Genomic DNA, 26,607 nt, shown 5'->3' on the forward strand with positions numbered 1-26,607 from the left:
ATAAGGGGGGGGGGGGAAAGAAGCATTTCTTAACTCGTGTCTTTAGATGACCACTTTTCTAAATTGTTTTTGTCCAACAGGAATGGACTTGGTTTTAAGTCTTGGAAATGAGATTTAATTGAGGCTTGGGGGGCAACCAGAGCTTGTAGTTTTATCATTTGATATGGTCAAATTACTAAATCAATGTAGATTTCTATTCTATTCTATTCTATTCTATTCTATTCTATTCTATTCTATTCTATTCTGTTCCGTTCCGTTCCGTTCCGTTCCGTTCCGTTCCGTTCCGTTCCGTTCCGTTCTGTTCTGTTCTGTTCTATTAATTCCATTCCATTCCAGTATCTATTCTATTCCAATATCTAATCTAATCTAATCTAATCTAATCTAATCTAATCTAATCTAATCTAATCTAAATAAAATATAATATATTCTTATTCTTATTCTATTCCAGTTTCTGATTCTATTCTATTCCATTCCATTCCATTCCATTCCATTCCAATATCTATTCTATTCCAGTATCTAATCTAATCTAATCTAATCTAATCTAATCTAATCTAATCTAATCCAATCCAATCCAATCCAATCCAATCCAATCCAAGCCTAGCCTAGCCTAGCCTAGCCTAGCCTAGCCTAGCCTAGCCTAGCCTATCCTATCCTATCCTTCCATATTCCATATTCCATATTTCATTCCACTCCTAAGAACTTGTCTCTTTCTATAGACCATCTTCTAATCAGGTTTTCCCCAAGTTTAATGAAGAATTGGGCAGCTTTACTCTGTTTGCATTTGACTTTTAAATATTGGCCTATGAAAGTTGGCTGCAGAAAATGTTGCTGCGTAGAAGAAAGACTATGATAAATGTTGAGGGGCGGGCACAATTGGTTTCTTGCTGAAAGTAGAATTCAGTCTGCCATTTACTAATGCAATTTAATTTAAGAAGGATTGGATTGGATAGGATAGCATAAGATAGCATAGGATAGGAATAATTTAACTTGAGAGGGGCAGGGCAGGGCAGGATAGGATGAAGGGGTAGGGAACTTTGCCTGTACTATCTTGGTGGTGGATATTTCAGAAGACCTCAAAGGTCTACAGATTACTTTGATTTAGTTCACTTGTACTTAAATGCCTGCGTGTAGACCAGGGGTGGGCTCCTGGGGGTTGGCAGGGGTTCAGGAGAACCTCTAGCTAAGATTCTGTGCAGTTCAGAGAACCCACAAATCCCACTCCTGGCTGGCCCCACCCACTCCACCCCACCCTTCCGAGGAGTCCCCACATGGCCCATTTTGGATGCAGGTAAGTGCAGGGCATGCACAGAGGCTTGGGGAAGGCAAAAAACAGGCCTACCGGAAGTTCAGTAAGGCCGTAAATGGGCCTGTTTCTGAACTCCAGAGGATCTCCGGAGCCTGGAGAGGCTGTTTTCACCAGTGGTGGGTTCCTCCCAGTTCGGTCCGGTTCGGCTGAGCCGGTAGCGGTGACGATATCACGTCACCGAACCGGTTCTCCCCCCCGCCCTCCCACCTCCCCACCCACCCATGTTATTCTTACCTTTTATTTGGCCCCACCCCCAATCTATTGCTGCCTCCTGAGTCCCAGCTGATGACTAGAGGGAAAAAAACTGTTTAAACTCTTGCCGCGGGGCTTCAAAGGGCCGCCCTACAGCTGATCAGTGTTAAAAGAAAACAAATGAGTCGGGTCGTAAGTGCGAGGACTGGTCATAAGTGCGAAGACCTTCCAGAAATGACTCTGACCAGCTAGCCATGCCCACCTAGTCACATGACCTCCAAGCCACACCCACAAAATAAGCCACGCCCACAGAACCGGTAGTAAAAAAATTTAGAACCCACCCCTGGTTTTCACCCTCCCAGAGGCTCAAGGAAAGCCTCCGGAGCCCGGGGAGGGCAAAAACACCCCCCTTGCCCTGGTGCAGGAAGCAGACTAGGCCACGCCCACCATGGCCACGCCCACCCAGCAACTGGGCAGAGAACCCCTTGCTAAAATTTTTGAAGCTCACCCCTGATGTAGACCCCAGCCCATGAAAAGGAGTGGTCAAATGGTTTCCCTTCCATTGAAACCCCCCATAAATCACCCCAATTAATCTACGGTTAACCTGTAGGCACTGAGGATGGGCGTTCACATCCATAGACAGCCTATCACATGCCCGCATGTATGTGTATTCCACACGGTCATACAGAATATTTAAAAAGAAGAAGCAATCGCTTGAGAAAGGACTGGAATGTTTTTCAATCCGGGCCTGCCTTGAATTAATCTCCTTTCCCTTCGCCGGAGAACCTGCTAGCTTTTTGTCCTGATTACTGAACACATCCTGAGGAAGGGGAGAGGGTGCGCGACACGGTAACAAGCCTATTAAAACCCTTGTAGGGTCTAGCTACAAAGAGAGGTTAAGAGGGTGAATTAGAATTCATTAGAAAGGAAGAGTTGGCCGTGATTGAGATGTCAAACTGAGTACACCAGAGACACGTAGATGGCCCAGAAGGAGAGGAAGAGGCTTGTGGGGGGAAGAAATAAACAGGATTAGAATGGTCGTCGGAACTGGGTATGTCTAGTGAAGAGAAGGATTAGGGGCAGTGGTGGAATTCGGCTCTTTGGGCCCTCTGCTGTAGCTCCCTGTCGGGTGATCCCACCACTGTCTGGCCTCGCCCTCCCCTCTCAGTCACTCCTCGCCTGGCCTGAGAAGGTAAGGGCGAGGGCGGTGATGGAATTCAGCTCTTTGGGCCCTCTGCTGTAGCTCCTTGTCGGGTGATCCCACCACTGGCTGGCCCCGCCCCTCGCCCTCCCCTCCCAGTCACCCCTCACCTAAGGGCGACGGCGGGGGATGGAGAAGTGGCTGGGGCAGGGACAGAGAGATACAGAGAGAGGGGGAGAGAGAGAGACATAGAGAGATACAGAGAGAGAGAGGTCGGGAGAGAGGGGGCAGGGAGGGAGGGAGAGATGTCAAAAGGGTTTTGTGGTTCCCGGTGTTTTTTAACAACTGGTTCTCTGCCCTAATGACTAGCTGGGGAGGCGTGGCTAGGGGTGGTGGTCATGTGACCGGTGGAAGTGAGTGACGTCGAGTTGGCCACACCCACCCAGGTTTTGTGGCTCCCGATGTTTTCTTTTCGGTGGGAAATGGGTCCAAATGGCTCTTTGAGTGTTTAAGTTTGCAGGCCCTTGGTTTAAGGAATCAAATTTTTGAAACGCCTGCCTGCGGGGGCGCTCATCTCAAGCCAATGTCCGTGGAAAAGTTGGCTGTGGAATAGATTTGGATTTGGAGTCAAACTTGCATAATTCATACAACCTCCCAACCACACGCAAGCGACGTGCCGCAGCCTGTACTTTTGCTGAGTTTTGCAACATGGTTTACATTAAAAAAAAAAAAATAGCGCATGTATTGATTAAGTTAAAAGCATGAGCAAAAAGGTATATCTGGAGGAAATAGGTTGATATGCGTTTGCTGGGTGGAAAATCGGTCCTGCAGCCAATATTTTTCATTTGCTCAGAGAGGTCGAGGTTGAGGTTGTCACCATAAATAAGTAGAACATTCTCTCTCTCTCTCTCCCTCCCTCCCTCCCTCCCTCTCTCTCTCTCTCTCCGGTCCCAGCCGATTGTCTGCTCGGATTTGCTGTCTGCTGTCTGAAAGAGCTTCCTCTAACCTTGGGAAGTCTAAATGTCTATGGAGCTTCTCGGTCATCCAGGTTATGGTTGTCCCAAAGGTGCTTTTTCAAGAGGCAACTGGACTTTCTTGGTTTTTCTTGTGAAGACGTTTCACTTCTCATCCAAGAAGCTTCTTCAGCTCTGACTGGATGGTGGGGAATGGAAGGATTTACATTCCTTGCAGACAGCTGGTCATTTGCATCCTTTTAGAGAGTCGCTGAGGCCAGTTGGAGGTTTATCTGTGTCCTCAGTAATGCAAATGGGTTGAAAGAGGGTTCAGAGAAGAGGCCATCTATGTCCAAATTGAACAGCTCTCTCTCAACGGAGGGGGAAGGATATGACATCATCTATCTCCAGTCTACAACACAGTCCTTTCAGCAGTTCCAAGAAGGCTCCACACCCCTTTGCACCACTCAGGTGACCCAGAGGACACAGATAAACCTCCAGGTGGCCTCAACGACTCTCTTAAAAGGATGCAAATGACCAGCTGTCTGCAAGGAGTATAAATCCTTCCATTCCCCCACCATCCAGTCAGAGCTGAAGAAGCTTCAAAGAAAAAAAACCAGAAAGTCCAGTTGCCTCTTGAAAAAGCACCTTTGGGACTTGGGAAGTCTAGGCATCAAAACAGGATTGAAACAGATGTCATTGGCAACCGAAAGTCCAGATGTGCTGTGAAAGGAACTCTCTTATAGCGGCTGCAGCTGGGAAGTATGTTTGTGATGCAATAGCCCGCTGTGAAGATGTGTCCCAGTGGAGTGGAATGGGCCTTTGTAAATACCCACTCATCAGCTGTTTTTCCCCGTTGCCAAGCTCATCTGTTTCTAAGAAGTGCCAATGAGTTGGAGATAATGGTACAGTTAGCAGCTGCAATGGGTGGCAGCTTTCAATTAACATAAACATCTAGTGAAGATCAGGCCGAAAGACGCAGCGTTTTGCTGATGCTCTCTTCTGGCTTATTCTACTCCCTGTCCAATAACAGGAACACCTTTACTTAACAACAACAACATCAAAAAACCTACTGCATCTTCATATACACCCTATGCCAGTAGTGGCGAACCTTTTACTCACCGAGTGCCGAACAGGTACGTGCTTCGCACGCTTTGTACGTGCATGTGTCATCCGCGCTAACACGCAGCTCCCTCCCCCGTGTGCTGTGCGTGCAAAAGCACGATCTGCGCATGCACATGGCTTTTGCGCATGCAACCCTGTGCACTGCACATGCAGTCACACCATCTGCGCATGGGTGTGGTTTTCACGCATGCATTGCACACGCACAAACGCTGTGCATTGCGCACGCAAAGCCACTCACAATTGCATGCACAGCACACAGGGGAGTCGCACGAAAATCTCACACATGCGCAGATGGTGCGTATGCATGTGCAGCACACAGGGGAGGAACCGCACATTAGCGCAGATGGCATGCGCATGCACAAAGCATACAAAGCGTGTATCAGTTCGGCAACCACACACACGAGCAGGAGAGCGCCGAAGACCAGCTGGGTCCCCTGAATTGCGCACATGCGCACCTGAGACCCGAACACCAGTTGGGGCATGCGCACATGCACAGCTGCAGGTGAGTTGGGTGACAGCTCATGTACCTGGAAAGATGGCTCTGTGTGCCACCTTGGGCACGCGTGCCATAGGTTCGCCATCACGGCCCTATGCCGAAATGGAACCCAGAGCTTACTTGGAGCAAATAAGTTAACTTCTCTCCTCTATTTGGCTCACAGTTGGGTTAGGTTCAGAGGTGGTATTCATCCAGTTCGTACCGGTTCATGTGAACCAGTAGCAGAGATCGCGGGTGGGGCCCGCCCACCTGCCCACCTGCCCTGGCTCTATGCCGTCCTATTTAGGCACGGTTTTGAGGCAGGCATATGCACGGAAGACCGCGCAAGCAAAGCACATGCACAGAAGGTGCACATACACCACCACTGGTTACGTTGGGATTCAAGTTGGGTCCACTGGGAAATGTTGAGGTTCCTTAACCCTGCTCTGATTCTCAGCCCCCAGAAATTGTGAGTGCTCCATCAGTGGAGATTTTCCAGAAGAGATTGGACAACCATTTGTCTGGGATGGCATAAGGTCTTTTGCTCGAGCAGGGGGTTGGATTAGAAGATCTCCAAAATCCCTTCCAATTCTGTTATTCTTTGTTCCGTGGTCTTCTTCCCTTGGCTGCTGTTCTGCTTCCTAACATTGCCCAAATCTAACTTCAAACACTGACTTCACCCGACTATCCTTTTAACCCTGGAAAGAAGCTGGTTGAATCGGAAGTGGTATTCAGCCGGTTCAGAGCAGTTCGCCCAAACCGGTAGCGGAAATCTGGCTCTATGCCATCGTATTTAGCCACATTTTTGAGGCTGGGCACATGCACGGAAGGTGTGCATGCAAGCAAAGCACATGCACGGAAGGGCAGGTGCATGTGTAGAAGGCAGGTGTGTGCGTGAACCGGATGCGCGCACGCACGAAGCGAGCCCGCACACGTGGGGTGAACCAGTAGTAACATAATGTGAAACCCACCGCTGGTTATGATGCAGAGGTGGGTTTCAGCAGATTCTGACCAGTTCTGGAGAACCGGTAGCGGAAATTTTGAGTAGTTCGGAGAACTGGTAGTAAAAATTCTGACCGGCCCCACCCCCATCTATTCTCTGCCTCCCGAGTCCCAGCTGATTTCAGGAGGAAATGGGGATTCTGCAGTAACCTTCTCCTAGAGTGGGTTGGGAATGGAGATTTTACAGTATCCTTCCCCTGCCACGCCCACCAAGCCATGCCCACAGAACTGGTAGTAAAAATTTTTGAAACCCACCACTGTTATGATGCTCTCGGTTGTGTTTTAATGTCATCATAGGAGATATGCACCTTGGACCTTGTTCTGATTCTCAGCCTCCAGAAGTTGTGGTTTCTCCATCACTGGATGTTTTCAAGAAGAGACTGGAAAAACCATTTGTCTGGGATGATACGAGGTCTCCTGCCTTAGGCAGAGGGTTAGACTAGAAAATCTCCAAGGTCCCTTTTCCGCTGAATGACTCTAGGAACTTCTAACTTTCCTTATTGTTAAGGATATTGGTGTTGTGTTACCAACCAGCAGAGTAAATGCACAAGGAAACGTTGCTGAGAGCGATGAATAAGAATTATGCAAACTGGTTTATCAAAAGCTTACTTTATAGTAGAAAAACAGTCTCATAGTCTTTAAACAAATTCCAAGTCTTTGCCAGTAAAATCAGTCCAGTAGTTACAGATATCTTCTTACCAAACAAACATTAGTTGGTTAGAATAACAAACTCACTCTGTTTCACAAACCACGATGGTAGCAGATCCATCAAATGATGATTAGCAGATAGCAATTCCTCTCAATGGTAGCATATCATCTCAGCTTCATCATCAAACTGAATACGTTACAATACCTTGCTTAAATACTCTCCCAACCAGTCATTACCTAATTACAGCATGACTCAGCATTACAATGAAAACCTTTAAAGTAACATAATACATTTACAGATTAAAGTTACAGTACACATATATTGCCTGGACAACTGTTAGGCTCAAACCATATCCTAACGCTTATTATGGAGATCAGACAAAGTTACTCTCGGTCGGCTTTGCGTCTGAGGATTAGGTGGTGGCAACATCTTGTAAAAAGTGGTGGAAAGTTCAACCCTACTATAAATCACACCGGTAAAGGATTCAACCTTTAATGATAAATTACGATCGTTTGCCCTGTCGTCTCTTTACTTAGCCCGCAGCATTGACACAATATCAACCTCTCCCATGGTGCAAATCTTTTCTGCAAAAGAGAGCTAGCTTTCCTAAAGCCAGTTTTGCTCTTGATTTCTGCTCAAACACGAGAAGGGTTGTCTTTAAGAAAACTGCCCCCCCCAAAAAAGATTATTCCTTGCTGATCTTTACGGTTCAATAAAGTCACTCTCCAAATTCTCATCCAGAGAATGCCAGTCCCCTGCGCTGCAGTCTGGAAATGCAGGAACCGAATGTGTCACTTCCTGGATGCAAGAAGGTGCCTTATTCTTGGGTCCTGCTCAGGGGTGGGCTTCAAAAGTTTTAGCAAGGGGTTCTCTGCCCAGTTGCTGGGTGGGCATGGCCATGGTGGACGTGACCTAGTCGGCCTCCTGCACCACCGGGGGAAGGGGTGATTTTGCCCTCCCCAGGCTCTGGAGGCTTTCTTCGAGCCTCTGGGAGGGCAAAAATGGCCTCCCCAGGCTCCGGAGGCCCTCTGGAGGCCAGAAACGGGCCCATTTCCAGCCTTCCCAAACTTCCAGTAGGCCTGTTTTTCACCCTCCCCGAGCCTCCGCGCGCACCCTGCACTTACTTGCATCCAAAATGGGCCATGTGGGGACTCCTGGGAGGGGTGGGTGGGGCCAGCCAGGAGTGGGATTTGGGGGTTCTCACAGAATCTTAGCTAGAGGTTCTCCTGAACCCCTGCAAACCCCACATTCCACCCACCCGTGGTTCTGCTCACCTTCTTTCGTCTGGTTGTCCATTGCATCATTTCTGATGGCGCATCTAAACTCTGGCTGCAATTCTTGACAATAGAGCTGGGTGACTTGGACTACCTCCAGCAGAGCACTTGCTTATATTTTTAGAGTTAGACTTGGCATTCTTGAAATAATTCAGTTAAAATATCCGAGATCTTGAGGGTTTTATTTTATTTTATTTTTTTTAACTTGGCTAGCGTGTTGGAGTGGGGCAGAATGATTTCAGATTATGCACGGTCTCGTCCCGCCTTGGGCACGAAGCCGGCTGGGTGACCTTGGGCCAGCCACTTTTTCTCAGCCCTAGAAAACCAGCTACGGTAAACCACTTCTGAAAAAAATCTTGCCAAGAAAACTCCAAGGACTTTGTCCAGGCAATCTTCTGGAATTGGACATGATTGAATGGAAGAAAAACAAAGGTGGTTAAATACTTCTATTTACTACACAACAACAATCCTGTTGGGCTAAGAGAGAGTAACTGGCCCAAGGTAACCCAGCTGACTTTCATGCTTAAGGCAAGACTAGAACTCCCAGTCTCCTGGTGGTTGGCCCAAAGACACCCACCCAGCTTTCATGCCTAAAATGGCGCTAAAACGCACCATCTCCTGATGATTGGCCTAAAGTCACCCATTGGCTTTCACGCCTAAAGTGGGACTAGAACTCCCAGTCTCCTGGTGATTGGCCCAAAGTCACCCAGCCATCTTTCATGGCTAAGGCAGGACTAGAACTCACCGTCTCCTGGTGATTGGCCCAAAGTCACCCAGCCAGCTTTCATGCCTAAGGTGGGGCTAGAACTCACCATCTCCTGATGATTGGCCTAAAGTCACCCATTGGCTTTCATGCCTAAAGTGGGACTAGAACTCCCTGTCTTCTGGTGATTAGCCCAAAGTCACCCAATTGACTTCCATCTCTAAAAATGAACTAGAATTCATCATCTCCCTTTTCCTGGCCCAGCTCCTTCAGCAGTGCACCAAACCGATTATGGAATTTCTCTTTTTATTCTCTATTCTAGCTGAATTAGTTCCAGTTCGTACTTTACTCTCCTAGTAACCTCAAAAGCTTGGCAGCAGCATTATGATCCTCATGTGGTCCTATTAAAAGTACGAAGTAAGGGGTTGAAATACAAAGTCTTAAAGAGGACTCCCCTGGAAAGTCTGGTTACATTTAGCTTGAGATGAAAGAAAAAAATAAAATCTAAGGAAAGATTTTTTTTTTTTTTGAGGCTGTCTGAAGGGCTGTCAAATAAAGAAGCCAGTTCTTCATATCTTCAGAAAGGAAACCACTGGGACTATTAATTGAAAACTGTGGGAAAACAGTTTCTGGATAAACGTTAATAGAAACCTTCTGGAGAAGATTGCTCGGGAAGATGGCGAGCTCACATTTCCAAAGGATGTACAGCAGTGGCCAAAATTGTGGAAACCTTTTGGGAAAAGTGTATTTTCTAAAACTAGCTAATAACACCACTTTTTTTTGGAGGGGAGTAGTAGTACCATAAAATTATATATCAATGGAAAGATCATTTAACCAAGAATGTAATGCAAAAACTTTTAGGAAGGATTTGCTATTAGAATAGCAGTTACAGTATAAAGAAGAAAAGTGAAACACGTAGAAAAAAACGAGATATACAAAATTGATCACCATGTCAGTTAATACTTAGTTGGGTAACTTTTAGCATGAATGACGGCCTTACAACATCTTCCCATGGAGTGAACCAAGTCTTTTAGTTCTGCAGCTGTTCTAATGTGAAACCAAGATTGAAGGATTGCCCCTATTAACTGGGTTTTATTACTGGGTCACTTCTGACTAATAAGTTTCTTTAGTTGGCTCCATAGATTTTCGATTGGGTGAAGGTCTGGGCTCTTCCCAGGCCATTCCAGCAGTGGAATAGGATTATCTTGAAACTAAAAAAACAAAACAACAAAAAAGTAGTGTTATTAGCCATCAAACCTCAAAAATACACTTTCCCCCCAATAGGTTTCCACAATTTTGGCCACTACTGTATAATAAAGGTCATACAAGGGGCTGTAATGACACACTCCTGCACCACAACTGGAGCAAATCAGTTCCTGAGATCTCATCCAGTTCTGAAACTCTGAAATTTGGATTATACTGACAAGCGGTGAGAACCTTCATGTTCTTTTTATCCCGGCAATATTGGGATGTGCTGCTAATCCGAGATGGACGATATAGATGTAGCGAGCCTGAATGTTAAATCACCCTGCATTACACAAGGACACGAACGGTTCACTTCAATTTAATTGGTCATTTTTTTCCCCTGAGCAACATTTTCATCGATCCTGTTACGTTTTATGATGATGGGAGAAGGGACTGTGAAAATTCAGATGTCACCAAATAGTGGATGGTTTGCTTTGGGCCTTGCTGCATTTCACGGGGAAATCTTTATTGGTTCCCCTCTGGGGACAGCGCAATTCAATTCTAGGCGATGATTCTTTCTCCGGCTCTGATGTTCCAAAATGGGAAAACTGACACCAGCGGAAGTCCCTTCCACTGCTTACCCACGGATCGTAATGTAAGAAGCTAGGAAACAGGAATTTGCAAGGGAGGAGGGGGAGACAAAAGGAGATGAACGACAGGTGTGATGGCTGTGTGACACAATGGCTGTGATTTATGTGTGTCCTTCAGACCTGAGTGCAAGTACGGGAGCTCCTCAATTTATCACCATGGTTAGGTCTGGAATGTTGCAACTAGAACATAGAAGATAGAATAAAAAGATTGGAAGGGATAAGAATAGAATGGAATAGAATAGAATGGAATGGAATGGAATAGAATAGAATAGAATAGAATAGAATAGAATAGAATAGAATAGAATAGAATAGAATAGAATAGAATAATGGAAAGGGAATAGAATAGAATAGAATAGAATAGAATAGAATAGAATAATGGAAAGGGAATAGAATAGAATAGAATAGAATAGAATAGAATAGAATAGAATAGAATAGAATAGAATAGAATAATGGAAAGGGAATAGAATAGAATAGAATAGAATAGAATAGAATAGAATAGAATAGAATAGAATAGAATAGAATAGAATAGAATAGAATAGAATTACAGAGTTGGAAAGGACCTTGGAGGTCTTCTAGTCCAACCTCCTGCTTAGGCAGGAAACTTCACACAAATGATTATCCAATCTCTTCTTTAAAATGTCCAGCATTGGAGCATTTACAACTTCTGGAGGCCAGTTGTTCCACTAATTAATTGTTCTAACTATCACTGGATCTTGCAGGTCTTCTAGTCCAACCCTCTGCTCAAGGCAGGAGATCCATACTACTCCAGACGAATGGCTGTCCAGTCTCTTCTTGAAAGCTTCCAGTGATGGAGCACCCACAACTTCCAGAGGCAACCCTCGTTCCATAGATTAATTGTTCTCATCATCAGGAAATTCCTCCTTAGTTCTAAGTTGCTTCTCTCCTTGATGAGTTTTCATCCAGTGCTTCTTGTCCTACGTCCAGATGCCCTGAAGAAAAGAACAACCCTCCCTTCTTCTCTCTGACAGCCCCTCCAATATTAGAAGACTGCTATCATGTCTCCCATAAGCCTTCTCTTCGTTAGACTAGACATACCTAGTTCCCGCAACCATTCATCCTATGGTTTAGGCAGAGGTGGATTTCAGCAGGTTTTGACCAGTTCTGGAGAACCCGTAGCGGAAATTTTGAGTAGTTTGGAGAACCGGTAGTAAAAATGCTGACTGGCCCCGCCCCCATCTATTCTCTGCCTCCGGAGTCCCAGCTGCTCGGGAGGAAATGGAATTTTTGCAGTAACCTTCCCCTGGAGTGGGGAGGGAATGGAGATCTTACAGTATCCTTCCCCTGCCACGCCCACCAAGCCACGCTCACCAAGCAATGCCACGCCCACAGAACCGGTAGTAAAAAAATTTGAAACCCACCACTGGGTTTAGGCCTCCAGGCCCTTCATCATCATAGTTGCTCTTCTCTGCACTCTTTCTAGGGTCTCTGCGTCTTTTTTTTTTTTTTTTTGAATCGTGATGATCAGAAATGGACAAATTAGCATGTGGTAACGCAGATGTTTCCCTCCCTCCCTTCCCCCCCTGGAATGGATTCTGTGCCTCAGAGACAGATCCCAGCATCCAAAATTAGGAGTAGCGGTGGGTTTCACATATATCCTTACCGCCGGTTCGCTGTGCGCGCACATACTCGCTTCACTTCCTCACATGCGCCCAACCTCAGAAATGTGGTTAAATAGGACAGCATTGCATCTGGGCGGGCCACTACAGATTTGCCCAAATCGGTCGAAACTGGCTGAATACCACCTCTGATTAGGAGCAAGTTCTGGCTTCCTTTGTCATCTGGCCAGCCGAGGGGATTATCTGGTTAGAATTCCTGCTCCTCAGAACCTCCATTAAGGATAACATCTGCTTGTCTCTGCAGAAAAAAGACAGGGATAAATGATCTGCTACATGCACGGCTGAATACTCCTTGACCATCTTCCGCAGCCTTCTTCAAAGGCGAAGGGAGAAGGGAAGGGCTTGATGAAATGATTGAAACTCTTGTTGTCTTTGATCTTCCCAGGCCTTTCTTGAGAAGGGTGAGGAGGGGGCCTTTACCCGAAGCTTTAAGGCCAGATGCCCCCCCTCTCTTTTAGCCGAGGTTTCCCATAATTGCCCAAGAGCGAAGCCTTCCCTTCTGTGTTTTCTTAAAACATCTGCAGCGAATCTGAAATCTGGAGATGATCTGGGACATGGTTTATTTAAGACTCGAGACTTTACCGTGCCCAAGAAGGATTTCATCAACCGGCCCTGGAGAGATAACAGGGTTCAGTGCATAAGACGTCTTTAATATAAAAGTTGTGGTAATGAAACTAGACTCTTTAATGGGTCCCCAAAGGATCTTAAAGAGGTTCATTAAAAAAGAGAGGAACAAATCTGCTCTCGGTTTCTTGAGAAAGAGAAAGAGCAACAAAAAAAAAAAAAATGAACCAAGCCAGCATCCTAAATGTCTTCAGATGTTGTGGGTGCTTCATCCCTGGAGGTTTTTAAGAAGAGACTGGACAGTCACTTGTCTGAAATGGTATAGGAAAGGGGTCACCAACCTTTCGCACCTCAGGGACCACTAAATTCATAATTTTAAATCCCGCAGACCACTAATATGATCTGCTTAATGAATGGCTGGGTGGGGCGTGGCTAGGTGGTCATGTGACTGGGTGGGCATGGCCAACTCAATGTCACTCACGTCAAGGGGTGCCTCACCAGCCTCTACTCTCCCCTCCCCTCCCAGCCACTCCTCACCTCCCCGCCCGGGGTCCTCAGGGCCCCAACAGGAAGCAATTTTTGGAGCTAAGCAGCCACCATGAGAAAGTGTTGGCAAAACAGCTCAGTAATTGGATCTGACCGAGAAGGAGGCTCAGCAGAAGCACCTCACCGAGGACTAGGAGCATAGGCTTTCCAAGCAGAGGGAAGACCTGCGGGAGTGCAAGGCCAGGTACCGGGTTGTAGTGGTCACTCCCCTCTGACTGCTGTAGGTATCCCTGGGATACAGCCTTGAGGGAGATAAGCGTGGAATGTGCATCTGTTTTTGACTGCTGTGCAGTTTCGCCAGTTTCCCATCCCCCCTGGCCTATGGCAACTGAAGAGCAGATCAGGGATGCTTTGCGAGTTGACACTAACCTTATTAGCCCCACCAGGTACATTTCTCCAGGAAATCAACGCCACAGGATTTCCAGAGCTACACTTTATTGAGATAAATTGCAATAAAAGAACCTTGGAACTCTTATCTGTGCTGAATCTCTTCTTCCCCTTTATATTTCTGTGAATCAGGGAGGTGTTTTCCAAAGCTGCTTTCAAACACCTCCTCTGTTTCCCCAGGACTTAAATAACATTTCTGTTTTATTTTCATTGAGTTCTTGCATTTTCCCATGAAGATCATCAACCTTTCGTTTACTGTCTTGCAAGCCAATTAAAAGTTGGGTCTCTTCTCCATTTCAGACCACAATGACAACGGTGCCAGTTTTCCAAGAATCCCAAGAATCCCAAGAAGCTCAGTGGCTCAGATGCTGAGCTTGTCGATCGAAAGTTCGACAGTTCAGCAGTTCGAATCCCTAGCGCCGTGTAACGGGGTGAGCTCCCATGACTTGTCCCAGCTTCTGCCAACTGAGCAGTTCGAAAGCAGGTAAAAAATGCAAGTAGAAAAATAGGGACCACCTTTGGTGGGAAGATAACAGTGTTCTGTGCGCCTTTGGCGTTGAGTCATGCCGGCCACATGACCACGGAGACGTCTTTGGACAGCGCTGGCTCTTCAGCTTTGAAACAGAGATGAGCAGCGCCCCCTAGAGTCAGGAACGACTAGCACATATGTGCGAGGGGAACCTTTACCTCTACCTTTAAGCAATAAAGACATTGGGGTTTTTTTTAAAAAAAACCAATAATGGCAACCCTCATAACCTTTAGAAAAAAGACATTTTACCTATTGCAAAAAAAAAAAAAAAGGAACCCCCCCCCCACAAACTAAAAAAAACCCTCAACAAATGACCTGAGGTTATCTTAATGGATTTTGACAGCGCCAGGAGAGAGATGACATTTTGTATTGCTTTCATCTCAAATCGCTTCAGTCATTTCTTCTCTGGGTCCACAGAGGAGACAAAAGGTTTCATCCTTTTTTAAAAAAACAACAACAACCAAATGTGATTTTTAAAAAAGAAGAAGAAGAAGAAAGGAGAAGGAGAAGGAGAAGAAGGAGAAGAAGGAGAAGAAGGAGAAGAAGGAGAAGAAGGAGAAAAAGTAGTAGTAGTAGTAGTAGTAGTAGTAGTAGTAGTAGTAGTAGTAGTAGTAGTAGTAATTTTTGAAGCCTCCCAACTAGGATGGCTCTAATTATGGAGCCCTGCAATTCCTTGTCATGAATTACATGACAAGGTGATTATTATCACTTCTCTTTGCTTTTTTTGTATTACTGTTTTCTGTCTATCTGTCTGTCTCTTTCCTTCCCTTTTCTTCTTTCTCTTTCCTTCCCTTTTCCCTCCCTCGCTCCCTCTTTCCCTTTCCCACTTGTCTTTCTGTCTTCCTTCCCCTCCTTCCCCCCTCTGTTCTCCCTCTTTCTCTTTCTTTCTTTCTCTTCCTCTTCTCCCCGTCCCTCTCTCTTTCTCTTTTCTTCCTCTTCCTCTTCTTCTTCTCCCTGTCCCCCTCTTTCTCTTTCTCTTTCTTTTCTTCTTCTTCTCCTCCCTCCCTCCCTCTTTCTCTTTCTTTCTCTTTCTTTCTTTTTCTTTCTCTTCTCCTCCTCCCACTCTTTCTCTTTTCTTTCTGTTCCTCTTTCTCTTCTTCTCCCTCCATCCCCTCTTTCGCATTCTCTTTCTTTCTCTTTCTCGTCTTCTTCTACTCACTCCCTCTTTCTCTTTCTCTCTTTCTCTTTTGTTCTTTTGTTCTTTCTCTTTCTTTCTCTTCTTCTCCTCCCTCCCTCTCCCTTTCTCTTTTCTTTCTCTTCCTCTTCTTCTCCCTCCCTCCCTTCCTCCCTCATTCTTTCTTTCTCTCCCCCCCCCCACTTTTCTAACTGCATCTAGAGTGAGGGAAAGAATGTCAAGAAAGTGGCCAGCGCAGAAGTGCCCTCTTCTGAATGGAGGCAACGCATGCAGATCGGTGGTTTTTTTTCCCCTTTCTGACAGCTTTCGTCGAGAAGATACCCGTGAATCTGCTTAGTTCCTCACCTACCTTCCTGGTGGGAAGGAAACATGACATTGGCTTTCATGGGTCTGTTCCTCTCTGTGTGAACATAAGTTGATTTACTGGCTGACATGTGCTGACTTTGAGAAAACAGGGGGAATATTGCATGCGGAGCAAAAGCCAAACACAAGTTGAATGGATTTAGCTCTTCAGCGGCTCGTGTTCATCCAAGCGGATGTAGGACATGGACCTATTGAGTGTCTTCTATCTCTCCTTCTTGTCTTAATTGAGGAATAAAGACATTCAAAGGGCTCAGTTGCTACAGTTTTATGTTTTCCCCCCCCTTAAGATGACACTGTAATTGAATCTTTCACTTAAGTTCACAGGGGGTCCTTGACTTATGACCGGGTTGCTGGATAACAATTCGAAGTTACGTTAGATCTGCTTTGGGGTTACTTATACGATCCAGATTCAAAGTTGAGCCCCACTGTGGTTACATGACCAAACTTTGGTGCTTGGCAATCAGGCTGCATTTAAGGCTGTTTGTGGCATCCTCTAGTCACATGACCACATGTTAAAATGATTTTGCAGAAAACATTGATTTCCACAAAGTAAAAGAGCCATGGTGGCGCAGTGGCTAGAATGCAGTATTGCGGGCTAATTCTGCCAACTGCCAGCAGTTCAGTCCTCACTGGCTTGAGGTTGACTCAGCCTTCATCCTTCCGAGGTCAGTAAAATGAGGGCCCAGATTGTTGTTGGGGGCAGTAGGCTGACTCTGTAAACCGCTTAGAGAGGGCTGTAAAGCACTGTGAAGCAGTGTATAAGTCTAAGGGCTATTGCTATTGCTATTTTCCTTCCTTCCTTCCTTCCTTCCTTCCTTCCTTCCTTCCTTCCTTCCTTCCTTCCTTCCTTCCCTCCTCCCTCCCTCCCTCCCTCCCTCCTTCCGTCCATCCATCCATCCATCCATCCATGGTGCACAGTGGTTAGAACGCAGTATTGCAGGCTCACTCTGCCCAATGCCAAGAGTTCGATCCTGACCAGCTGAAAGTTGACTTCCAAGGTCGGTAAAATGAGGACCCAGATTGTTGGGGGCAAGATTTTGATTCTGTAAACTTCTTAAAGAGGACTGTAAAGCATTGTGAAGCGGTATATAAATCTAAGTGCTATTGTCCTTCCTTCCTTCCTTCCTTCCTTCCTTCCTTCCTTCCTTCCCTCCTTCCCTCCTTCCCTCCTTCCTTCCTTGTGGTTAGAATGCAATATTGCAGGTTAATTATGTCCAGTGCCAGTAGCTTGATCTTGACGGGCTCATGGTTGACTCAGCCTTCCATCCTTCCAAGGTCGGTAAAATAAGGACCCAGATTGTTGGGGGCAAGAGGCTGACTCTGTAAACCACTTAGAGAGGGCTGTAAAGCACTGTAAAGCGGTATATAAGTCTTAGTGCTATTGCTATTCTACTTTTCAGCAAAACTGCACCCATAACAAACCATTGATTTGCTTAACGACCACAGCATCTGCTTCATGAGCACCGCAAAAAAGGTCATAAAATCAGATTGGTCACATAACCGACCCATATTATGACTCTTACAATTTATGACTGTGAGGGGCAGGCTCTATTACAGTCATAACTAGAGGACTATCTGTATGGTTTTTCAATGAGGGTGGTTTTTTTTAATGCTATCCTTTCCTTTCACAAAATACTCTTCTTAGAACAATTCGGGATTTCTTTTCATTTGGTTTTCCTCAAGTTGAAAACTCCTGAAACAGCCTTTAAGATGAATTCATCCTTTTGAGGATGAAGAATCTGACCAACTAACAGTCAAAGGAAATTAGCGGGAGATAAGAAGGAATTCAAGGTGGGCTGGACTTAGATCTCTTGCGGGCTTGCAGGGATTCGTGACTTATGATATATTTGGCCCCTCTCCCTCGGGCTCAGCCTGGTCATTTCCTACATTGCAAACATTCATCTTCTTATAAATCACATCCTAATTTTTATTTTGTTTTGGGGACAAGCAGCCCGTTCGCTTTGCATTTGGCTTGCTTCTTCCCACTCCGCTCTCCAAAGACTGAGGTCTCTGCGGTGAAGAAACCTGTTCCTGACAAGTTGCTGCTTTTTATTGGAAATGATGTGGAGAAATGAAGCAAGCGGAGCCACTTCTGCTGCTTTAGAGGAACCCAGCAAAGCATTAAGACAGTGGCAGGTCAAATGGAAAGAGGAAATATCTAATGCAGCTCTGTCATCTGAAGGGAAAGCAAAGGATACCCAGAGCCGAATGCAATCGAAGCGGAAGGGACAGGAGTCAAAATACAGGCGTATTGCTTCTATCTTTGCAAAATCAGTTTTTTTCATTTAATGCCAGGAGGCCCAGATTTGGAAGAGGGAGGGAGGGAGGGAGGAAGAAAGGAAGGGAGGGAGGGAGGGAAGAAATAAGAACAATGGAGGAAGGGAAGGAAGGAGATAGGAATGAGAGGAGGGAAAGAAGGAAGGATAAAGGGAGGGAAGGAGGGAAGGAAGGAGGAAGGATAAAGGGAAGGAGGAGGGGAGGAAGAAAAGGAGGAAGGATGGAGGAAGAAAGGAAGGAGATGGGAATGAGAGGAAGGAAAGAAGGACAAAGGAAGAGAGGAAGGGAGGGAAGGAAGGAAGGGAGGAAGGAAGAAAAGGAAGGAAGGAGATGGGAATGAGAGGAAAGAAAGAAGGACAAAGGGAGGGAGGGAGGCAAGGAAGGAGGAAGGATAAAGGGAAGGAGAAGGGGAAGAAGAAAAGGAGGAAGGATGGAGGAAGAAAGGAAGGAGATGGGAATGAGAGGAAGGAAAGAAGGACAAAGGAAGAGAGGAAGGGAGGGAAGGAAGGGAGGAAGGAAGAAAAGGAAGGAAGGAGATGGGAATGAGAGGAAAGAAAGAAGGACAAAGGGAGGGAGGGAGGCAAGGAAGGAGGAAGGATAAAGGGAAGGAGAAGGGGAAGAAAAGGAGGAAGGATGGAGGAAGAAAGGAAGGAGATGGGAATGAGAGGAAGGAAAGAAGGACAAAGGGAGGGAGGGAGGCAAGGAAGGAGGAAGGATAAAGGGAGGGAGGGGGAGTAAGGAACAAAGGAAGGAAGGAAGGAAAAAGGAGGAAGGAAAAAAGAGGGAAGGAAGGAAGCGAGGGAGGAAAGAAGGAAGAAGGAAAGGAGAGAAAGAAGGACAAAGGGTGGGAAGGAACAAAGGATGGAAGGAAAGAAAGAAAGAAGCAAAGAAGGGAGAGACGTCGGAGAACCCCAAATCTGTGCTAGGCCTAATTATGCTGGATTTTCTAATCCCTGAAGAATACCAAGTAGAGAGAGAAATTGCCACATGCATTTGTTTCCTTTTAGAAATAGCTTTGTTAATGTTAACGGGTGTTTCAGCTAACCAGTCTCTTTCTGCCAACTCCAGTTTGGCAGCACCATTCACATCCGATGATTTCCACAGCTATCCTGCGAACATCTGTTACGTTCTGCAGCTCAGAGCCCCTCAATTAGCCCTCTTCTTCTCTTCCAAGGGCTTCTATTGCCTTGACTTCCTTTTGTTCCATGCTGCACACACGCTCGGCGTGAGATAAAATATATACGCTTTGAAGGAGCAACAAGGCAGAATATCATTGGTGTGGAGGCCGCTCAAACACAATCAAAATTCTCTTTTGTGCAGAAGGCAGTTCTGCATTTCTCAAAGCAGTAAAAAGCAAAAAAACGGCTATCAATCTGTTCAAAACAGAGAGAGACGGGGACTGAATGGAGCAAATTAAAAGATGCAGCAAAAAAAAAAATTCCGTATAAAATGCTCTATCATTGGCACTTAGCTCCAGCAAGACTGGCTAAAATGTAGCCAAATCTAAGCCCCAAGTGCTGGAAGTGCAATCAACACCAAGGTACCTTCTATCATGCTTGGTGGTTATGCCCCGAAGCGAAAAAGTATTGGACCAAAATACAAGATTGGATACAAGATTTAATAAATTGCCAAACTGAGTTAAATCCGGAAACATTTCTCCTGGGAATATTAAAAACTAAATCTGATTTTTTAAAAAATAAGATATCTGATCCTACATATACTAACAGCAGCAAGAATTGCATTTGCGCAATATTGGTAGCGCATTAACAGAGTTGGAAGGGATCTTTTAGGTCATCTACTCCAACTCCCCACCTGAGTAGGAGACCCTACACCATTTCTGACAAATGGCAGTCCAATCTTTTCTTGAAAGCCTCCAGTGATGAAGCTCCCACAACTTCCAAAGGCAACTTCTGCTCCATCGGTTGATTGTTCTCACTGTCAGAAAATTTCTCCTTAATTCCAGGTTGAATCTCTCCATGATCAGTTTCCATCCATTATTCCTTGTCTGGCCTTCAGGTGCTTTGGAAAATAGCTTGACCCCCTCCTCCTTTCTGTGGCAGCCCCTCAGATATTGGAAGACTGCTATCCTGTCTCCCCTGGTCCTTCTCTTCACTAGACTTAGCCATGCCCAGTTCCTGCAACCATTCATCATATGTTTTAGTCTCCAGGCCTTCGATCATCTTAGATAGATTCAGATTAACAGAGTTGGAAGGGACCTTTTAGGTCATCTAGTCCAACCCCCACCTGAGCAGGAGACCCTACACCATTTCTGACAAATGGCAGTCCAATCTCTTCTTGAAGGCCTCCAGTGATGAAGCTCCCACAACTTCCAAAGGCAACTTCTGTTCCATTGGTTGATTGTTCTCACTGTCAGAAAATTCCTCCTTATTTCCAGGTTGAATCTCTCCTTGATCAGTTTCCATCCGTTATTCCTTGTCTGGCCTTTGGGTGCCTTGGAAAACAGCTTGACCCCCTCTTCTCTGTGGCAGCCCCTCAAATATTGGAAGACTGCTATCCTGTCTCCCCTGGTCCTTCTCTTCACTAGACTAGCCATGCCCAGTTCCTGCAACTGTTCATCGTAGGTTTTAGCCTCCAGTCCCCTAATCATCTTTATTGCTGTCCTCTGCACTTTTTCTAGAACATAACTTACCACCAGAGGAATTGATCCTATTAAGGCACAGTTTTGAGGCTGGGTGCTTGTGTGGAAGACATGCGTGACAGCAAAGTGCATGCACGGAAGGCTGGGCACATGTGTGGACGGGGCACATGCAGGGGTGAAATGCTCCCGGTTCAGACTGGATCGGGTGAATCCGGTAGCAATTGTGGCAATTGGTTCAGAGAACCGGTAGCGATGGCGGCATGAGGCTCCGCCCATCAGCCTGGGTGTTGTTACTTCCTGATTTTAAACAGGAAGTAATGTGTTTTTTACCCTCTGCGCATGTGCAGGTTTTGCGCATGCACAGAGGATCTGCGTGCACATGTGACACAGGTGCGTGCGCGAGCAAAGTGAGCACTTCCGAACCAGTAAGGAAAGTAAGTAGATTTCACCCTTGGGTGCATGCGCTCATATTTGAGAACCGGTAGGGAAAGTAAGCGAATACCATGCCTGCTCATAACAGAATGGAACAGCCTAACAATTCCATGAATGAATGAATGAATGAATGAATGAATGAGTGAGTGAGTGAGATGAAGGCTCCAATCAGCTTGAGGTTCATCTACCCCCATCCTCTCCCTTAGACGCAGTTGCAATATTAAAACCATTCCCCACAACTGTCAGTTATAATTGACAATTATAATAGTCAATTATAATGTCAACTGTCAAATGTCAATCCTAATTGATTTTTTTTAAAAAAAAGACCTTTGAAATGGCTTCGTCTGGTTTAGAGTTTAACCCAATCAGTTGCATTTTTCCCAACAGCTGTTCTACAGCTTCTCCTCTCCCTCTGCCAAATCTCAGCAACTGGTATCTCACAAGATAAATTTTCCACGGGGAGAAACATTCCTCCTAGAGACTCAAACGCTTAATTGGTTTAAAGCAGGAAGCACCTGGATTTTACCGGTATTCACTATATACTTGGCAGTTCTCCCTTCAATCGCTTATCCTGTTGTGAGAAACTTGGAAGCATTTGTTCTGTGGAGATTTTATATTTTTTTTATTACTAGTCAGGGAATTCCACCAGCATAAATAATTATTTCTGAGCTGACTGAGTCAGGTTTTTGAATTCCAAGGAGTGCGTGTGACCTTTGATCATGAAATTGACATGAGGTCTACCCTGGAGCCAGAGAGCTTAAAGGTAAAAGATAAAGGTTCCTCCTCACACATGTGCTAGTTGTTCCCAACTTTAGGGCGCGGTGCTCATCTCCGTTTCAAAGCCGAAGAGCCAGCGCTGTCCGAAGACGTCTCCGTGGTCATGTGGCCGGCATGACTCAATGCCAAAGGTGCATAGAACGCTGTTACCTTCCCACCAAAGGTGGTTCCTATTTTTCTTACTTGCATTTGTTTTTTTATGTGCTTTCAAACTGCTAGGTTGGCAGAAGCTGGGACAAGTCATGGGAGCTCACCCCGTTATGTGGCACTAGGGATTCGAACCGCTGAACTGCCAACCTTTTGATCGACAAGCTCAGCGTCTTAGCCACTGAGCCACCACATCCCTAAGAGACTTAATTAAAGTTAATTAATTAATTAAGAGAGACATCCCTAAAAGAGCTTACCACAACCTTTAAAAAAAACCTTTTTCTCCCTCTCTTCCAGGCGTGAAATGCTCCCAGTTCGGACCGGTTCAGCTGAATTGGTAGTGATGGCGGCCAATGGTTCGGAGAACCGGTAGTGATGGCGGTGCAAGGCTCCACTCATCCATCCGGTCATCGCTACTTCCCGGTTTTAACCAGGATGCAACCTGTTTTTTATCCTCTGCGCGTGCCCAGAGGATCCAAGTGCGGTGCGCGCACTTCCGAACCGGTTGGGAAGGTAAGTAGATTTCACCCCTGCTCTCTTCCTCCAAGTTTCTTCATGTCAGTTTTCCATTTGCAGCTTACGATAATGATGAGTCCTTCCCTAGCAGAATCAAATGAAGTAAAAAAATAATAATAATCACCTCCATTGTTTTTCTGCACCAAGATGTGTTCTTGACTTAATCTCACACCTACTTCATATCCCTGCAGGGACCATAAATCGATGGAAGCTTAGATCCTTAAAAAAAAAAAAATTAGAAGGCTGACTCTACTAGACATGTTCAGCTTTCAAAATCTGATCCTATGTTTTGTTCGCTGCCTCAAAGGAATACCAGAGGTGGAAGAGACCTTCCTCAGGTCTCCCTGAGTCCTCAGGGAGAAGGGCGGTATATAAATTGGAAATTAAATTAAATTAAATTAAATTAAAATTAAATTCTAGTCCAACCTCCTGCTCAAACAGGAGATCCTATACCATTCCAGCCAAGTGGCTGTCTTCTTCTTTTTTAAATTTTTTTTTTTATTTATTTAAAAATACAAACAAAACGAGACAAGTAATAACAAAACATACAGAACATGTAAACAAAAAAAGAAGTCAGATATAATCATGTCAAAGTTATCACAACTGTAGTCTGTTATATAATTCTCATTTGTATATTTGACTCTTCCCTATTTGGGTCTTTTACATTGTGTCTAAATTTTTTTAAGTCCCTATTGGCCTACATTGAGTAATGTGTATTTCTATATCTGTCTTGGGTTCCACTGGCTACCTCCTAGTCCTGTTTTTTCCTTTTCCTATCTTCCAACCAATTGTACCACTTATCCCATACTAAATAGTAATCATGTTCCTCTTTATCTTGAAGTTCCTTTGTGAGTCTGTCCATTTCTGCACATTCCATGATTTTACTAATTCGTTTCTCTTCGCTTGGTATGTCATTACTCTTCCAATTTTGTGCAAAAGCTATACGTGCTGCCGTTGTTATATGGATTATTAGATATTTTATTTCCTTTTCGTATTGTCCAGATATAATACCTAGTAAGAAAATTTCTGGCTTCATTTCTATTCTATGTTGTGTGATTTGTTCTATTTGTGTTTTGATCATTCGCCAGTATTGTTTTGCCTTTGGGCAGGTCCACCATGTATGATAGTATGTTCCTTTGTGTAGTTTACATTTCCAGCATGTTGGAGATGTGTTCGGGAACATTCTTGTCAGTCTGGCCGGGGGAAGATGCCACCTATAAAACATTTTGAGCTGATTTTCTTTATAGGGTACAGACATTGTCAATTTGTAATTTGTTGTCCATAGTTTTTCCCATTTGTCTAATTCGATGTTGTGGCCGAAGTTCTTTGCCCAGCTTAGCATGCTGTCTTCTTAAAGGCCTCCAGTAATGGAGCACCCAGCACTTCTGAAGGCCAGCCATTCCATTGATTAATTGATCTCATTGACAGGAAATTCCTGAGTTCTAGGTTGGACCTCTCCTTGATTAGTTTCTCTCCAGTCTTTCTTGTCTTGCCTTCTGGTGCTTTTTGAGAAGAGGTTGACCTCCTCATCTTTGTGGCAGCCCCTGAGATATTGAATAGAATAGAATAACGGAGTTGGAAGGGACCTTGGAGGTCTTCTAGTCCAACCCCCTTCTTAGGCAGGAAACCCTACACCACTTCAGACAAATAGTTATCCAACATCTTCTTAAAAACTTCCAGTGTTGGAGCACTCACAACTCACAAAAAAAAAAAAAAAAGCCGACAAGGGCTTCCCTCCTCCACCCCTCACCCCTAAGCATTGCTCTTGCCCTTTTCTGAAAACCAAAAGAGTCCCTTCAGCCCTCTCAGCGAGTCCCGTCACCTTCCTTCCCCAACCCTTCCTCCACTGGTGGGGGAAGTGTGGCACCAAACAGCCCGTGGTCTAATCGAGGAAGACAAGGCAGAGCGGAAGGGAGTCAGACAGATGGCAGGAGAAGAACAATTTTTGCATGGCTGATGTTGGACGGTGCAACTTCGGTGTGACTCTGGCGCTCCGCTTCAGTGCACAGAACATATGCTTCTCCTTTTCCAAGAGTCTAAAAACATCCCCCTCCTTCTCTGTTCCCTACCACGCTAGAAAATTGGTTTTTCCCCTCCCTTCCCCTGAGCTTTCTGTCCTCCAAAATAGCTCCGTATTCTCCTTTCCCAATCTTGGGGAAGCTTCATAGTCTCAGCAGGCCTCACAAACCCCCCCTGCTGCCCTTTATCTGAGATGGTACGAGGTCTCCTGTCTTGGGCAGGGGGTGTTGTGGTCCGCCAACAGCCTGCGGAGCTGGCAGCGGAGTCGGACAGTGAGGAGGCTAGGGAGGAACATGGGCTGGTCCTGGAATCAGGGGAAGGCCCAGACGAGGGCTCTGTGTCGGAGGCAGAGATGGGGCCAGGGCCATCTGGGAGGGATGCACAGACTCCAGAGCCTCCAAAGGCGGATAGCAGAGAGGCAGAGGAAAAGGAGGAGCCTGTTCCTAGTGCACGCATGCAGAAGGCATGCCAGAAGGCAAGAGCAGCTAAAGCAAAAAGGACGACTCAGGACTAAGGCCAGGAGATGATTGGCCCCTCCCAGAAAAGAGGAGGGGCCAATCCTTAAAAGAGCAGCAACGGCTCTTGGGATCTTTGTAGGAAGGCAACGTTGCTACATTTTGTCTCTTGCTTCTGAACTTTTGCTAAGAAAAGCCTTTGGCAGGGTGCCAAAGTAGACAAAAGTTGATGATAAGGCCGAAGGACTGTTTATGAAGGATTTGTTTTGGACTTAATTTGGACTAAGATGAGAATGAAGTAATTCTCAGCTGTTCTGATAAAATATGTTTGTTTAGAACTAATTGTGTCTGATAATAACTACTTGGGCCTAGGTCACAACAGGGGGTTGGACTAGAAGACCTCTGAGATCCTTTCCAGCTCTATCAGTTTTATATTATTTCCAACTCAAATGGCCATAGGTTCCCCAAGTCCGGGAACTGCAGAATGGTTTGATCTCGTAACGCATACGACTGCCCAAAGGATCCAAGATTTGGGACCAAGTGAGTGACAGCTCTGTTAGAAAAACAAACAGTCTCCTGATGGAACACGATCGGTTAGCTATGTCAGGTTTTGATGCTATCTCAAAATAAATGAACTTCCAAACTGCCGATCTTTGAGGAAATTTTCTCTTTATTGAGCATAGTGATCTGTCCCTGGCTCTTTCGCGGTCAGCACTGACCTTTGCCCCCCAAACCCTCCCTTTCCGATCCCCAATACTCTGTGTCTCATTGGCTATCTTCCAAGCCACTCTCCTCACCCCATCTCCGTCAGATCACAGGAATGTCCCCCCCTCCCATCTCCGAGGAGACAGAATCTTCAAAGGAATTAAGTAGGCAAAAGTTCAAGCTTCTCCTCTCCTTTCATATGCCAGCGCTGGAATGCTGACAAGCTAGGAGGTTACAGGTAGTCCTCAGAAGAGCAGAGTTGGATGGAAGGGACCTTGGAGGTCTTCTAGTCCAATCTCCTGCTTAAGCAGGAGACCCCCATACTTTCCAGACAAATGGTTGTCCAATCTCTGCTTTAAAAGCTCCAATGTTGGAGCACCCACAACTTCTGGAGGCAAGTTGTTCCACTGATTAATTGCTCTGTCAGGAGAATTCTCCTTACTTAGAGAATAGCTTGATTCCCTCTTCTCTGTGTCAGCCCCTGAGATATTGGAAGACTGCTATCATGTCACCCCTAGTCCTTCTTTTCTTAAACTGGACAATTCCTGCAACCGTTCTTCATATGTTAAGCAACACTGCTAAACAATTAATTCCCACAACACTGTCAAACGATCTAAAAAGGCAGTATTACCATCGTTATTTTCATCCTCCCTATTACCTATCTCCTTATCTCCTTATGCCTATAACTTTGTTGCTTATCACTATTGTTGTATGTACACACCGGAAACAAATTCCTTGTATGTCTAATCACACTCTGCCAATACAGAATTCTATTCTATGTTTTAGCCTCCAGTCCCCTAATCCTCTTTGTTGCTCTTCTCTGCACCCTTTCTAGAGTCTCAACATCTTTTTTATATCATGGTG

The 26,607-nt window shown here is 45.4% G+C and overlaps 1 protein-coding gene across 3 annotated transcripts in view; it reads left to right on the top strand.

Moving 5' to 3' along the window:
• The window catches only part of GALNT9 (polypeptide N-acetylgalactosaminyltransferase 9), a 351,950-nt gene that overhangs the window by 155,706 nt on the left and 169,637 nt on the right, over positions 1–26,607 (top strand). For all 3 annotated transcript variants that reach the window (XM_087880276.1, XM_060683834.2, XM_087880275.1), the window contains exon 3: positions 22,346–22,561. The gene's annotated coding sequence lies outside the window, so the exon portion shown is untranslated. The remainder of the gene's footprint in view (positions 1–22,345; positions 22,562–26,607) is intronic.

The sequence above is a fragment of the Pantherophis guttatus genome, chromosome 17, assembly GCF_059756535.1.
Source record: "Pantherophis guttatus breed Tessera chromosome 17, ASM5975653v1, whole genome shotgun sequence".
NCBI lineage: Eukaryota > Metazoa > Chordata > Lepidosauria > Squamata > Colubridae > Pantherophis > Pantherophis guttatus.